General features: G+C 37.8%; 1 protein-coding gene across 2 annotated transcripts in view; it reads left to right on the forward strand.

Annotated features, from left to right (window-relative positions):
- The first annotated feature begins 13,545 nt into the window (after positions 1 to 13,545).
- Positions 13,546 to 15,167, forward strand: part of PKIA (cAMP-dependent protein kinase inhibitor alpha) — a 95,550-nt gene continuing 93,928 nt past the window's right edge. Inside the window, exon 1 of one of the 2 annotated variants that reach the window (XM_043601242.1) lies at positions 13,546 to 13,653. The gene's annotated coding sequence lies outside the window, so the exon portion shown is untranslated. The remainder of the gene's footprint in view (positions 13,654 to 15,167) is intronic. The other variant, XM_043601241.1, reaches the window with a different exon arrangement.

A 15,167-nucleotide genomic window follows, 5' to 3' on the forward strand; every position in this document is an offset into this window, starting at 1 on the left:
CAGGCTCTGAGCCATCAGCCCAGAGCCTGACGCGGGGCTCGACTCACGGACTGCGAGATCGTGACCTGGCTGAAGTCGGACGCTTAACCCACTGCGCCACCCAGGCGCCCCTTTATTTTATTTTAGATGCAAGTGAAAGCCATTAATGGTTTTGAGAAGATAGTGGAAATGATCAAATTGTTGCGGGATACTAGACTGTTCAAGTAGAACAAGGGAGAAATGACCGTGCGTTAGACGAAGATGGTGGCAATGAATATGAAGAGATAGATTCCAGAGCACTTATTGATGAAGTCTATGCAAAAATTGAAGAAAAGCAAGGAATCAAGGATTATTCTTAGGTTTTTTTCTTTGAGTTAGTATTTGAATATTTGAGTCATGGTGCCATTCATTGAGGAAGAAAAGATTTGCAGGATGGAACAGTTTGGAAGAAGGAATAATTAAATAACTGGTTTTCATTTTAGACATCTTAATTGTAGAGATGTCAACCAGTGTTTCTCAAACTTACCCAATGAAAAGAATTATCTAGGGAAGTTATTACATATATGGATTATCAGTTTTTCTGCTAGAAATTCTGGCCCATTAGGTCTGAGTTGAGCACAAAGTACCAGATTTTTTTCACGCTCCATGGATACGAGGAAGCTATAAAAAATAAAAATGAAGAATATCTGTATCAACTGATACAGGGTGATTTACAACATACATGAGAAGCAAAGTTCAAAAGAATATCTATACTATGCCACTTTTTACACGTAAGAAAGAAGGGACTATAGCAAAATGCACATCTATCTACTCATCTGTGCAAAAAGACATACAGGAAGGATAAATCAGAAACTAGTGTAATTGATTATTTATAGGAAGCAGCAGGGAAAAGAAGAAGAGAAGGGAAGAATGGGAATGGGATAGAAGGGATGAGGAGATGACAGTGAATTTATATTATTGTATAGTTCCAATTAAAACTATGAACACTTTCACACACCCAAGTAAATAAATAATTAAAATCAAGCAGGATTTGAAAGGATACTAAAATGGAACATAAAGAGTCGCAAATAGACCTCACTTTATTACAAATGAATAACAAAATCACACAAAAGAAGGTAGGAAGAACTAACTTCCAAAGTAACTTTGGAAAACAGTACTATAATATACTGTAATTAAACATACACTTAATATATACTGCAAGGCTAAAGACAAAAAGAACTATACACAAATATTAAACTTGTTAGTAAATTTATTTTTCACAGAGGTACAGGTTAATGATTTTTAAATATTTTATGTGTATTCTAGAACTGAGCAAAAAATAGATTATGGATAACGAGAATTGGGTTTTTAATTGTTAGCGAAAGGAGTTACAAATAAGGAAAGGATAAGAGAGACTAGAATAAACCCTATGGGATTGGATTGGAATCAAGGTAGTAGTCTGAACTCATGTATCATTTTGAACTCTGTGTGTGTGTGTGTCTGTACCCAAAAAGATAAATATAAAAATGGATACATATTTGTATGTGTGTATGTATGTATTCGTACATATGTTGTTAAGTCTGTCTACTCAAGAGGCAGTAGGTAGTTTGGGTAGCAATTAGTACACCTCATACCAAGATGCTGATTTCTAAATACCATTATTTAATGCAAAGAAAAAGAACTCTATGGAGAGATGACTGATTCAAGGCTAGGACAAGGAAAAGTAAAAGAAGGGTCTGAAACATTTGTAGTGCCAGAAAGTAAGGCATGACTCAAAAAGTTGTATGGCTACGTAGGAAAAACATGGGAGACAGCTTGAAGTAGTACCAATAACCAAATCTGGAACAATTTGAGAAACAAAATAATTAATAATAGAAATGGATTTTAACCCACAGAACAAAATAAATACCCACAAGTTCATCCTGATATATATAAATAAATAACTGAATAAATACAGAAATGAAAGAGATGGAACAGCTCTTCCTTTTAGTTGAATTATAGTTAACAAATGTAGATGAAATAATGGGAATAGAAAATGATAATTTGTCAAATAGCACAGTAATTGTTGGAACCAGGGATTATTGATCATGTTAAAATTAGTGTGAGAAAATAAAACAAGAAGTAGAACATTTGAGCAATCTCAATTTCAAAGGGAAAAATAGTAATTTTGCAGCTATCATTATAACCAAGCCATCTAAGTTAGTATCACCATTAGTGAGACATATGAATTTCTTGAATCTCCTGATATGGTGCACTGCCAAGGGCATAATATCTCCCTGTGGTGTGTTCTTGTCAGGAAATACATAACCTCAGTCTAACCATGAGAAATTTATCAAACAAATCCAAATTGAAAAACATTCTACAAAGTAACTGGCCAGGATTCTCCATTAGTTCAAGGTCATGAAGATAAACCTAGGAACTATCTTAAATTGAAGAATGAGAAGATATGGCAAATAAATGCAGTAAGGGAGCGCGGATTTGAACCTGGACCACAGCAAAATAGACAATATTTGAATATTAGTCTAAAAATTAGATGATAAGTGTTGTGTCAATATAAACTTTCTGGTTTCAATAACTGTGCTACGATAACATAAACTTACCATTGGGGGATGCTGGGTAAAGGGTATATGAGAACTCATGCTGCTATATTTGAAGTTTTTTTGGTTAACTAAATTTGATAACACAATTTTGTAAAAACTTAGTTTGGGTGTTTCTTCTTTTTCATTTCTTTAATAAAGAAATTTCGTTGTTTAGTGACAATGATAATTCAGTGGGGAAGATGAGATTTACACAGAAGGAAGGCTAACATTCTTGAGTTGTGGCACAGGAAACGGCCAACTATGAATAGCCACTTAAAGACTTCATACAATTAAGTGTCACGAGTGGAATGCATGAACTACACAAATTTATGAGGAGTTGGTAACATAGAATCAAAGAATTTTCTCATTGTAAAAACTCTTACTTTTCCAACTTCTTAGCTTCAATCTCTGCTAAAACACTTCAGTGACAGGAAGCTCATTACTTTAAAATGCAATCTATTTTATAGTTGAAAGGTTCTACTTGCTAAAATGTTCATCCTTTTATCCACCTAAACCTGGCTAATTGGTCTAAAATCTTCAGTGTGGAAAAACTTAATTCCTTTGATTGGACAACTCCTAATGTAGATTCGAGCCATCACCTTTGCCTCCTGGTCTTGTTTTATCTCATCTTTTCTCAGTTCTTCAGTTACTTTTCATAGTGCTTAGATTCCAGGCACTTGACTGCATTGATCACTTTCTCCAGCATAATAACCCATTTGTTGAATATGGTATTTTAAGCCTAAAAAAAGTTGTTGTTATGTGTAAAAAATCCAAACATAAAATTTCCAATCAATAATTCTTCACCTAACATGATTCAAATATACTAATTGTTAAGTAAATGAGAAATTCCAGCTTAATTCATTTGTACAGAACTATGAGAGTATGTACTTATCTATAATGTGCAGGCAATGTGAATTATTTGTGTGTCTATGCACATCTGATGCTATATCTGATGCTGCTTAGCGATGATATGAATGTGATATTCTGCTATGTACCAAAAAGTTAAACATTCAAAAAAAAAATCTTTGCTCCCCATGGACGTACATATATGAACTTTTTGCTCTATTTTTTGTGTACTTCTCACTTTCATTATTCCTTTCTGTCACTTAAGTGCATTCACCAAATGGTACCATAAACATTAAAGTAGACTACTTCACTTTACCTTTCATGAGATTATTATACTTATCAACCACTATTTGAGATCTTACGTATGAGCAAGTCATTCTTAACCAGTTAAGCACAGAGTTTCAGTGAGTGCTATTGAAAGTGCACACACTTAGATTTGAACAACTTACCTCTCTGAGCCTTCATTTTTGTTTGTGTAAAATAATAATAATGTTGAACGCATTAGTAGAAAACCACCTACATGTAGGTGCTACATGTAGTTTATTTGACTGACAATAAGCATTCATTTACCGTTAACATGATGATGATGGTGATGGTGATGGTGGTGGTGATGATGATGATGATGAAGCTATCAGCAAGTGTCCTTATTAGGTCTTTAAGCATGGGTACATAAGCCACAAGTTCATGTCTGTGTACATTTAGTTTCTAAGACTAGGCTACCTTTGCCCTCTCGTGGCCAGCTCCCACTCTTCCTCTGTTTCAAGAACTTCCAAGACAGCTTAGGCCCTTTCTTGTATGAAACCTCTGTGAACTACCCCTTGAGAATGAACTTAAAATATGTTGCTTGGATTTATATCATGTACAAACTTTGGCAGTGAAATTTATAACATTTCATTGCAATTTTTGTCTCTACATCAAATTGCAACTCTTTTAAGGAAAACAACTATATCTTATTCCCAGGACCTAACAGTGCCAAGCACATAGTTAAGTCTTCAAAAGTTTGTGTTCTTGTTTATGTTTTCTTATGAATGAAATAGTGAAAAAAAAAGAAGGAATGATTGTTAGAAGATACTCTTTGCTCTCTAGGAGGTATATTATAAATGCTCAGTTAAGCACATTGAAGTTACTTCTTCTAGTAAGTACAGAAAATTCTTAATGAAACATTAGACTCATTGATGTGCACACAGTCTTAAGAATGGACTTTCTCATAACTCGTACAATTTCCTACATAGCAAGTAAAAGTTAATCAATGTCAGGCTTTCCTCTATTTATATTTATATAATCTTTAAGAAAAGCCATCTCATGCTTCTCAGTTAAGTTACAAACATTAAGGATTTTAATATTTAAATAAGGGTGAGACTAGCTTTCTCTCATAATTCTTCATTCCCATATTTAAAAAGAATGTCAAATTTTTAACTTCTTTGACCACCATCTTACAGATTCAGTTAAAGTGTGGTCCTTAACATCATCCCAAGTTTTCAAACTAATAGAAGAGGATTAAATATCTAGTGACTTGAATCTCTTTTGGTCAGTCTCTTGATGTTTCTTTAAAAATAATTCCCGGGGCGCCTGGGTGGCACAGTCGGTTAAGCGTCCGACTTCAGCCAGGTCACGATCTCGCGGTCCGTGAGTTCGAGCCCCGCGTCAGGCTCTGGGCTGATGGCTCGGAGCCTGGAGCCTGTTTGTTTCCGATTCTGTGTCTCCCTCTCTCTCTGCCCCTCCCCCGTTCATGCTCTGTCTCTCTCTGTCCCAAAAAAATAAATAAAAACGTAGAAGAAAAAAAAAATAAAATAAAAATAATTCCCATTGACCACAATATCTGTACTTTCAGTCTTTTTTTTTCCCCACTAAAAATAAGAAAAATTCCTGGTGACAGTTACAGAATCATCCACGAGGGGGCAAACATGCCTTTATATACACAGTGAGGGGGAAAATTAGCCTTCATATACTGCTTACATTGGAGGGAAAAAAATGGAAGTGAAGTCAATAATGAAATTTGGCCCAGATTAGAAAACAAGACAAAACAAAACAAAAGAGGAACTACATATTTCTTTGAAGATAAAATGTTTTCTTTAATTTCTATTTTTTATTCTTATTTCCAATGTTAGAGGAAGTGCTCTGCAAGTCAAAGCCAAGTGTAACTTGCAAAGCACTTGAAAACACTGCAAGTTCTGTTATACTTATTTCTATACTAGCAATTTTAAAATTAAAAAAAGTTTTGTAAAATGCATTTCTGAAAGACTTATCAAAAATATGCACCTCACTTTAGATGATGCTATTGACTTAAGTGCCAAGAAATTATAGTCAGGAATTAAGCTGAAAGAAACACTATTCCTGTGGGACCAGGTGAACCAAGGGGGTCCTAGTTGTGTTTGCTATTAACATACCACTCTGAGTCAGGACTTTCAGCTCTTGTGACCCAATATACAGTTAAAATCAAGTGTAGTGTTCAAGGTCTAATTCCTCAGTTCCCTGCTTCACCCTGTTACAGTCCATGGTCCATCATTAGAATCACTCCTTTGTGTGGACTCTGAAGTAAGTCCCTTGGCCCTCACTCTCAGCTGTATCGGCTGTGCAAAATGCCAACCCTCGCAAAATAGAATCTTATGCCAATTCAGTACCTGTGCCGAGCAGCTAAATATGGCTGGAGAAAAAGGAGCAACCTTGCTAATTGGTCTCATTTAATTTATAATCACTAATCCTATGTTAGCTCTTAGTACTTAGCAGAAAACTGACTACTTAATCAATTTTCTTTCCCTCTTCCCTAGGTGATAATTTCATAACTTTTCTTTCCTTACATCTCCAACACCTATGCCTCTTTCTAAATTCTCAGATGCTTCTTATTTCATTGACAACGTAGGTAGGTCAGAATAGAATCTCCACAAGCTCCAAACATCAAGTCTACCAACCTACTTGGGTCTATCAGAAACTATATGCTCTGCCTTCCTTCTTTTGGCCGAAGAAATGTTTGTCCCCGATCTCAGGCCAAACCCTTCACTCTGCACTGGGTCCCTCTCCCCTTACCTAATCAGGGATTTTTCTTCTATTGTGTCTCTTCTCTCCCACATCATCAATTATACGCTCTCTGCTAGATGTTCCCATCAGTGTATAAAGATGTAATACCTCCCATTTTAAAGGGAAAAAAAATACTTTCTTTGCTCCCATACTCCACTCTAATTAATGTTCCATGGCTCTGCTTCTCTTTATAGCAAATCACTCAAAACTACTTAATGTTTCTACTTCCTTTCTCCCATTTGCTGATTTTTGTCCTCTCCGTTATACAGAAACTATTCTTTTCAAGGTTATTAATTATCTCTATGTTGCCAAATCTTAGACTAAATTATCAGTTCTCATCTTACTCAATCTACTAGTGACATAGCACTAATAATCACTCCCTCTTCCTTCTAACACCTTTCCACTTGAATTCTGGGACAATTGTTCTTATCTCTGCTGACTTGTACCCTTTGCTGGATCTTCTAGATACTGCAGTGTCCCATTGGTCAGTCCTCCAGCATCATCTGTTCTCTGCCTATGTTCACTTCCAAAGTAATTTCATCTGGTCTAAAGACTAAATACTATGATGATTCACAAATTTTCTACTTCAGCCACTGTATCTCTCTCTCTCTGAATGTCAGACTACTATATCCATTGTATACTTCACATCTCTGCTAAGACCTGATAGGTATCACAAACTTAGCATGTCCTAAAACAAACTTCTAATCCCTTAAAGCTTTCTTTTAGCCACTGCCAAAAAAGGTCCTACATGATTTGTTACGCACCTACCTTTCTAATCTCATCTTCTAACAATTTCCCCTTTTGAGCAATTCACTACAAACAAATTAGCCTTCTAGTCTTAACACAGAAAGTATAAGCCCACCTCCCTACATATGCCAAACCTCTTTTTCAATGTACAACTGACCCTTGAACAACATGGGGGTCAAGGATGCCAACACCCTGTGCATTTGAAAATCCATGTGTAACTTTTGACTCCCCTAAAACTTAACTAATAGCTTACTGTTGACTGGAAGCCTTACTGATAACATAAACAGCCAATTAACACATATTCTGTATGTTATATTTATTATATATTATATTCTTACAAAGTAAGCTACAGAAAATGTTAAGAAAATTAATTAAGAAAATCATAAGGGAAAATACATTTACAGTACTGTATTGTAAAAAATCCACCTATAAATGTACCCACGCAGCTCAAACCCATGTTGTTCAAGGATTGACTATATTCATATAGCATGCTTTCACACTTCCAAGTCTCTGCTCAAATGTCCATGGACTGTATATAATTGCACCTACCCTTGCATCATTATACTGTTCCTTCATGGCCCTTCTCACCAACTAAAAAGCAATATTTGTCCGCTTATTGTCCTGTTCTACTGGAACATAAGTTCCATTAGGAAGAGATTCATTTGTTCACTTCTTTATCTCCAGTTCCTAGAACAGCACGTATTGGACACTCCGTCAATACCTGCTGAATAAATATCAACTTTCTGCAGACCAAACACAGTTCACTGAAAACAATGTTTAAATCACATTTAAATTTCTTTTTTTTATTAGACTAAATTGGATTTGAAGAATTGAATATTCCTTTTTCATGGAAAAATGGAGAAATGTACAAACATAATTCTTTATAAATACTATTTAATAATCGATTCATTACAATAGAAAAGTTTTCATTAAAGAGTACTTTCTGCAGAAGGGATTTATTGGCTTGGTCAGAGTCTTTAAAAGACTTGAAATTAAAAAGATTTAAAGAGCATTGCCTAAGTAGATTGTTTTACTTCATGACTTCATAATGATGATAAACAAAAAAGGTGTACTTGAGAATTACTTACACCACTCCGTTGAATGTATCATACGCCGTTTACTAAGCACTTTACTTAAGCAAATATACATTTCACAATTAAATATAGAGTTCCAATCACAGAATTCTCCCTGTATTATACTGATCTCGTATTATATGCCAAATCTTCACCAGTAAAAACAAGGCGAATTCTTAGCAATGTCTAAAGAAACAGTTTCTGTTCTGTTTGTAGTGCTCTTTTTTCTTTCAGTTATATCTGTTGATACTATTCATTATCTAGTACCCATCTTCATACGAATGATTGTTACCTTGTACTCTTGTATCAGTACTTTTTACTAGTGCAGGAAATCTTAGTCTATGTATAATTATTTGAATGCAACTTTTACTGTAACTATAACTTTGCTACCCTTGAATTACATCTGTACATGTTTTTCATGATATATTTTCTTACCTCATTGAAAGAAATGTTTGTCATAAACTTTTAAGATTTCTGTGGAGCATGATTAGTCAGCAGCCACCACACACACACACACACACACACACACACACACACACACACACTACTTCATAGAAATTCTCCTAACCTTTCTTATAAATCAAAATTATGTGAAACAATATTGACTGTCATGTACTACCTGCCCAATTCTTTTCTAGTAAACCAAATTTCCAGCTTTAGGCACACTCCTGTGGAGTGATGAGAGCAGGAGACCTGGCAAGTCAGTGGGTGACAGACGTTGGAGCCAAATCACCCTGACAACTCCTCTCCATAATAAATCTGAGAAGCTAATCTCTGCTAAATTGTTAATGGCTGTTAATGAGATACTCTATACTTGGTTACCACTCCTTGACAGTGTATTTGCATTTAAATGAGCCTCTTCTGGAACAACTCCCTAACCCAAAGGACTGGTTCCACTGCCAACAGCTTCAGGGACACAGGGGCCTCTGGCTCTGGTTTCACATTGTCCCTTGCTGAGACTCATGATATCATTAGGCCATTTGATCTCTAATTCCAGGATATCAGAAAGGAAGAACTGCAGACCTCAAAGTCATGATCAAAAGGTTATTTTTTTTAAAAAAAGACTGTGCAATGAGAAGTCATAGCGTAAAAAAAAAAAGATCTTTCACTTCACTCTATTCTCTACTCATGAAGTTATCTGGCATACTGGTGTATGTGAGGTTCTGAAAAGACAGATTCATGCTCTACATGTTGACATGAAACATTTCTCATTTTTTATTCCTTTTCTTTCTAGTTCCCTTTTACCTCTTGTCATGGTATAGTACTTGAACAGTTCGTTTCTGCCATTCTACATCTTTAATTTTTGTCTTTTCTCTAGCACCATCAACACTGATTCTCCACCATGAGTAAAAACACCTGACAAGAGTACTTTGATAGATGAAGGGACTTAAATTATCACGAGAAACTGTCTATACTTCCAGTGAGTCTGGCTTCATAGAATGGAAATTATACCATATACAACAGAATATGTTTTAGGACTGTCCCAAGTTGCCACACTTAATCTCCACAGCCTCAGAAAAATTAAAGGAAAAGATCAAACATCTACTTTCACTTTCGAGGACAAGCCAATGTAATAGCCGTTGTTCTTCTTATTTCAAAAATGAGACAAAATCAGATTGTGAATAAAAGGATCTGAGCTCAGATCTGTTCAACTACAAAACCCCTGAACTTCGGAGTCACCTCAGTCTTCTGGTTCCCTCACCTTTTCTTCCTCCTTCTCCTTAACATTATATGGACTTTTGCCTCTAGCACCTGATACTTAGCAAATCCTGTAAGTAAACTATAAATTATTAAGCACAGGATTTAGCATATTCTGTCTTCCAGGTGTTCAAAACTCTAAAGGAAGATGGAAGCCTGCCCAAGTGGCCAAGGGTAACACTTATCAAGCATGAGCTCCCCTCACTGCCTGCACCGGGCAATTTCACATCATCTCATAATATCCTCAAAAAAAAATGTTCTGTGGATGGGATCCTAACCTCCTTTTTACCATGGTTCTCTTTAACAATCTGGAGCAGTTTATGTAACTCTTCTTAAAATAACACTTTTAAAATTCATACATATAACATATGTAACTTCAAAGGAAACTAATTACCAATTTTTAAATTCAGTTATTAAAATATTTTTAAAACAACATTTGTGATATAGAAATATACAAGCATTTAAATTCACTAACAAGATGTAACAATGGTTTATTAAACTACGATACTCAAAAATAGTGATATTGAGGTAATGGGCCAACAATTCTTATATTGCTATATGTGTACACTGGAATTGAACAGTTGAGCAAATGGATGAAAGATTGTTGGAGCCACATTTCTTACTCTCGTTGTAGGAATTTATGAATTAGCAAGGAGAAGAAACTAAAACGAGCTATGTGTTAACAGATTACACTTGAAGACATTAGTACGAACTCATATTTAGCTCAATATAAGTATGATAGTTACATTTAGCAATATTTATAAATATGTACACATATCTATAGTAACAATATATTTTTTTTACTACAAATATATATTTCTGCTCAGAGAGCCTAAAAAATGATATCCCCTTAGCAACCACCACACCTTAAGCCCAGATCTTGTTTTCTATTACCATTCTCCAATAAAAAGGAATCAGGACTTCTTGGAGAAATGGCTGATTCTAGGCCTGGGGCAGGAAATATACAAGATGGGCCTGGAGCACCTTGTAATGCCAGAAAGTAAAAAAAGTAATAACACACACATGCACACATCAAAGGAGCACAGGAGCCAACAAAAAGAGCTCCCAATGGATAAAGCTGTAACAATTTGAACAAAATAAAGTGGTATTGGATTATGACCCAAAGTATAAAGTAAATATGCACGAATCTGTACTGATATAAACAAATTGCATAAATTAATATTTAGGGGACAATAGGCAATCTCCTGTGCAGAATTTCAAATACTTTATGTACATACTCTGCCGTCAAGAAGCTGGAGGACAACTCTCCACTCCTTAGGCATAAGCTTCACATAGTGACTTTCTTCCAACAAGCACAGTATGTAAAGGAAGGAGGAGTAACTTTACAGTGGAGAAATCTGAGCTCACCATACTCAGGTGATCAAGGTCAACATCAACAGTCATAAATCGCATTTATAGTATAAATTCCTGATGTGACATTATGAAATTGGCACTCTGTCTTTGTGGTCATCCTCCCAATAAACCATAACCCCAGTCTTATGGTGAGAAAAGCATCAGATTACAACAGTGAGGCATGCTACAAAATACTTGACCACTACTCCTCAAAACTGTCAAGGTCATCGAAAACAAGAAAAATCTGAGAAACTATCATAACTCAGAGGAGTCTAAGAGGACATGACAACTAAATGCAATGTGGTGTCCTGGGTGAGAGCCTGGAAACGAACAGAAGACATTAGGTAAATCCCAAGGAAATTGTACAGACCTTGGCTAATATTCATGTAGCAATAGTGGTTCATTAATTGTAACAAAGGTACCATACTAATGTAAAAAGTTAATAATAGAGGAAACTGGGAGTGGGATATGGAAACTCTGTACTATCTCCTTAATTTTTCCGTATATCTAAACTCATTCTAAGGATAGATATAGTGTATTAAATAAAACAAAAAAGGTGATGATGATTTTATTGTACAATCAGAATAGTGATTTTGAGATATCTACAAAAACTGAAATAGGAAATTATCTGGGACTTCTGTTGGTGACAAAGTCACAGGTTCCCCTAATATTATTGTGGTTCATTGCCTGCATTTATATTTAAAGGAAATACTAAATGCTAAACTTCAATTATGGATTAGCAAAACTAAAGATGTAATATTCCCATCCAGATTCTACATACTCTTTGATACAGATTAAGAACCTCGGTGATATTAATGGCCTAATTTTATAAATTTGAGGCTCAGAGATATAAATTAGGTTGCTGCAGCTTCCAAAAAGCATGCATTCTAGGACCAGAATTCTTAATGATTTTTGTTGGAATTCTGTTTGCTACACTACCTCCCAATTTTGGAACTGCTAAACAGAGGGATGGGAGGGAGCTCTTTCTTCATGGATCAAATGTGCTTCCCTGGCCTTATGCAATGCAATGCTTATGCTGCTGTTCAAATCCACAAGGTAAAACTGGCTTGTACCTAGTGATGGGAATTCCAAAAGTAAGTTAAATGAGGAAACCCCATTCACATTGAACTCTAGTGTCAAAGAACATCTCTACTTGGGAATGGCTTAACACTGGGAGAAAAAAGCACCAGCTTTGCTATAAAGAGGGCAATCCTTGGCCCTTTTTTTCCCCTTAAATCCCCAAACCACCGGTGGGTCAGAATAGAGAAAGAAAGGGAGGGAGGTAGTGACGGGAGGGGGGTTGTCGGGAGAAAAAAAATGAGAGAGACAGAGAGAGAGAGGGAGGGAGAAAGAGAGACAGCTTAATAGCTGGTGCCAATTTAAAAAAAGGTTAAGAAGGGGCTTATATGCGTATTTGCTTACATTATTCCTAAGGCCAATTCTGACAAATCCTTCGGAGGCAAAAAGAAGATACAGCCATCTGTTAATGTGGATTCTGCTTCTTGGCTTCCAAATATCATAGCTGTCACCAGAGCAGCCAGCCCAATTGCGGGGGGTGGGGGGGGGGGAGGGTGTTAGAGGCAACATCTGTACACTAAGTGCACCACTAAACAGCAACAAAATCCTAGGGCCACCCCTCTCTGTTTCCTCGAGTGCTTTCTTTGGTCGGTCCTACTTCTCCACTCCTTTGGGAGTTTCCCATTCTATTACGTAGGCGACAGGGTGAGAGGTCCCAGCTTTCATGATTGTGAGTGGTTTGGCTGTGTGTGTACATGTGCGCATTTGTGCGTGTGCGTTGGGGGAAAATGAGGCGTGCTCCAAGGGGTTTAGAAAGATTAATTGCCAATTTAAAACATTTCCAGAGCGTTTGAATGTTTATCTCAAAAGACAATCCCAGTCTCAAATTCAGCGAAATGAACAATACTGATAAGGAAAATGAAGAGGGTGGGAAACCCACACAGTCAAATGGAGCTGTCCATACAGCGGGCGTGACAGGGGAGCTCTCGGAGGAAAGGCGCTATGCAGAGAAAGTCCCTCTGGCTCTTCTCTCTCGGTCCACAATCCGGCAACGCTTCCTCCGTAAAAGCATTAATAGGAAAGAAACCTAAAACCCGGAGGGGTAGCGATCGTCGGAAGCAGTTTCCAGACTCCCTTCCCCGCGGCCGGGAGAGGTCCCTCTCCCCCCGCGACTGGCACGGAATGTGGTGATCCGGCCCGGGGCGGGGGATGACTTCATGCTGCCGGAGCGCGGCGGCGAGAGCAGCTGCTGCAGCCGGCAGGTGGGGTGGGGGCCGGCGGAGCTGACCAGGCACTCGGCCGGCTCCGCGGCACTGCGGCCCGGGGGCAGCGGGCGCTGGGACTTGCGCTGACTCCATCCCGCGAAGGTAAGCCGCCCGGCTATTATTAGCTTCACACCACGTCGCTAGGTTCTTTCCGCGCGGTTAGTAATGGGGTTTGCAATACACGGGGAAGAAGGGGAATATCTCTGCTGCATTCTGCAAAGGGAAAAGGAGCAACAACTGGATTGAAATGTTAATCAGCCAAGTGCCTGAAATTAGAGGAGCGGTGTTACTGGGCAAACAAAGAAGACGGTCAGCCTCTATACTCTTCAAGATAATCGACCGTTGCAATGCCAGGTTTGCTTAGACACTGAAGAAGATTCAAAATGTGAAATAATTGGAGTTGCACTGTTATCTTTCTACTTCAGCCTTCACTTGGTTATTTTCTGGTTTTTGGAGCAGCAGGTCCTTGGAGGTAGCTTGATGAAGTAATCAGAAATCTTTCCTCTCTTGCCTTCCTCTGTCCTCTCCCTCCCTAGTTGTCAGGATGGGTCTGTGCCCATTTCAATGTCAAACACCTACTTCAATACTGAACCTTTAGTAAGAGTCTCAGATTAGAGGAGAAACTTCTCTTATCTCCTGGAGTTCAGCTTGGGTTGAGCAGCACTTGTCTCTGCTTCTCCCTTCATTTATCATCTTCTCTCGTCAATTACTTCATTGATTTCCACCCCCCACTCCCTTTCCCCGGAATGCCGGGTCCATTCACAGGCCAGCTCTTGTCAGCTCCTATCCACAACCTCTATTCCACGACTGATTTTGTCAAGGACCTACAAAGGGCATTGCCCTATACCACTTTAGTATTCTCTCTGTATACTGTTGCTTGCGTCCTTCCCCCAAATACAAGGCATGAAAAATCCTGCTTTTAGCCCAGTACCAACATGGATCCTGGTAACTCCCTTCACTGTAGTCACTGCGGCTACAAGAGGATTTTGAGGACAGCAGAATCTGTTGGGGTGTGAGAAAGAGGACCATACTTATATCTTTGCTCCCTGTGCATAGGCATAGGTGAAAGTACAAATGTGAATGTGTCTATCCAGTTTTTCTTGAAGCGTTTTTAGTCCAGCTGGGTTGTGAGACACCTACCTGGGTAGGGTTTGGGGCAGGTCCTCCCCAAAAAGCAAGCAGTGTGTTTGTCCTAGGATTCCCCAATAACCTCAGAAGAGTTTCCAGAGAGGCTTTCCCCACAGGCAGTTAGAAAGCCCATGGAGCTGGCCAATCTAAACCTCAGGTTATTTGAGCATCCTCAAGTCAGTTTCACCATTTAGGGTTTCTGACCACTTGTTCTAGGATTTCCCCACAAACCTCTTGATGCTGAGCTCAAGTGCTGCCACGTAGGGATGTACTTTTGAATAATACGCTTTGAAATGGTTAAGATGGCTGTGATGGGGATTGCAAATGTGCCACTTCACCAACAGAGAGTAGTTGCAATAAGCCAGACTGGGGCATCTGTGTGCCAATATACTATTTAACAGGTGATCTGTTATCTTTAAATTTAGATAGTCTGACTCGATAGCCATGTAATTTTATTTTAGTAAATTAAAATAGGAGATCAATGAAAA

The sequence above is a fragment of the Prionailurus bengalensis genome, chromosome F2, assembly GCF_016509475.1.
Source record: "Prionailurus bengalensis isolate Pbe53 chromosome F2, Fcat_Pben_1.1_paternal_pri, whole genome shotgun sequence".
Classification (NCBI taxonomy): domain Eukaryota; kingdom Metazoa; phylum Chordata; class Mammalia; order Carnivora; family Felidae; genus Prionailurus; species Prionailurus bengalensis.